This window comes from Theropithecus gelada, chromosome 20 (assembly GCF_003255815.1).
Source record: "Theropithecus gelada isolate Dixy chromosome 20, Tgel_1.0, whole genome shotgun sequence".
Lineage (NCBI taxonomy): Eukaryota > Metazoa > Chordata > Mammalia > Primates > Cercopithecidae > Theropithecus > Theropithecus gelada.
In genome coordinates, this window is record NC_037688.1 from 25,298,557 (window position 1) to 25,300,801 (window position 2,245).

Below are 2,245 nucleotides of genomic sequence, written 5' to 3' on the forward strand. Positions count from 1 at the left end.
ACTGCTGCTAAGTGCATTAAAATTACTCTTTTGGGGGTGGGCATGTTGGCTCATGCCTGTAATTCCAGCACTCTGAAAGGCTGAGGTGGGTGGATCACTTGAGGTCGGGAGTGGTGACACAGCCAGACTCCGTCTCAAGTAAAGGAAAAAAGAAAAAAAAGACTGGGCGCCGTGGCTCATGCCTGTAATCCCAGCACTTTGGGAGGCTGAGGTGGGCGGATCATGAGGTCAGGAGATGGAGACCATCCTGGCTAATACAGTGAAACCCCATCTCTACTAAAAACACACAAAAAATAGCCCGGCATGGTGGCAGGCACCTGTAGTCCCAGCTACTCGGGAGGCTAAGGCAAGAGAATGGCGTGAACCTGGGAGGCGGAGCTTGCAGTGAGCAGAGATCGCATCACTGCACTCCAACCTGGGCGACAGAGCGAGACTCTGTATCAAAAAAAAAAAAAAAGTTCTTGGCTGGGCACAGTGGCTCACACCTGTAATCCCAGCACTTTGGGAGGCAGGAGGGTTGCTTGAGAGACCAGCCTAAGACCCTTATCTCTATTGAAAAATTTAAAAATTAGCCTGGTGTGGTGGCTCACACCTGTAGAACCAACTACTTGGGAGGCTGAGGTGGAAGGATTACCTGAACCCAGGCGACTGAGTCTGCAGTGAGCCGTGATCACACTACTACACTAGCCTGGGTGACAGAGTGAGATCCTGTCTCAAAGAAAACAAAACAAAACAAAACAAAAAAAGCCAACATTCTTAGCTCAGGAGCTGCACAAAAACTAGAAGTGGGCTAGATTTGGCTATGAGCCAATCCCTCTACCCCAGACTATTGGCAAAGATCAAGAGGCCGAGCACGGTGGCTCAAGCCTGTAATCCCAGCACTTTGGGAGGCCGAGACGGGCGGATCACGAGGTCAGGAGATCGAGACCATCCTGGCTAACCCGGTGAAACCCCGTCTCTACTAAAAAATACAAAACACTAGCCAGGCGAGGTGGCGGGCGCCTGTAGTCCCAGTTACTTGGGAGGCTGAGGCAGGAGAATGGCGTAAACCCGGGAGGCGGAGCTTGCAGTGAACTGAGATCCGGCCACTGCACTCCAGCCCGGGCAACAGAGCGAGACTCCATCTCAAAAAAAAAAAAAAAAAAAAAAAGATCAAGAAGTATGATAGCCGAGGAGAAACACTTGAACTCCTCTTGGTGGAATGTCACTGGCACAACAAGGAGTGGGAGTGGACAGTGGGTGGCATGGCTCAACACAGCTGAAGCAGTGTCCACTCCCTCACCACATCCAGAACAGTGGCAAGACCTCAGTGGGGAGCGAGTACGAAGTGTACCCAGCAAGGCTGAACCCTAAGAATTAGGCACCAGTTGACTGGGGGCAGTGGCTCACGCCTATAATCCCAGCACTTTGGGAGGCTGAGGCAGGCAGATGGTGAGGTCAGGAGATGGAGACCATCCTGGCCAATATGGTGAAACCCCATCTCTATTAAAAATACAAAAATTAGATGGGTGTGGTGGTGCATGCCTGTAGTCCCCGCTACTCAGGAGGCTGAGGCAGGAGAATTGCTTGAACCGAGGAGGCGGAGATTGCAGTAAGCCTGGCAACAGAGTGAGACTCCATTTGCACTCCAGCCTGGCAACAGAGTGAGATTCCATTTCAAAAAATAAATAAATAAGAAAAAGAATTAGGCATCAGTCTTGACTAAGGTCCTTGAGTCCTATCTGAGCTGCCCCTTCTAGGGCCTTGTGAGTGTGGAGAGTGACAGACCCTCAGTGGTAGGCCAAAAAGGACACAAGGCCAAAGCTCTGCTCCAAGCAAGACCCGGGTCGTTTCTCAGCCAGGGGAGGGAAGGGGACCCCAACAGGGTCATGCACAGGGTAATGACGATTTGATCAACAGTGGACTGCATATATGACAGTGGTCGCATAAGATCATAATACTGTATTATGAACCTTCTCTATGTTTAGATGTTTACATGAACAGATATTAGCTGTTGTGGTACAACTGCCTACAGTATTCAGCACAGTAACATGCTGTGCAGGTTTGTAGCCTAGGCGTGTATAAGTTGTATAAGTACAGTCTGTGATGTTCACACAATGATAAAATAGAACTTATTTCTCAGAACGTGTTACCATTGTTAAGTGCTGCATGACTGTAATCACTTGACAGAAGGGAATTCAGATTCAGATTGATGTTTCTTGCACAAAGGTGGTATTTGGAACAATTATTATTTTTTTTTTTTTTT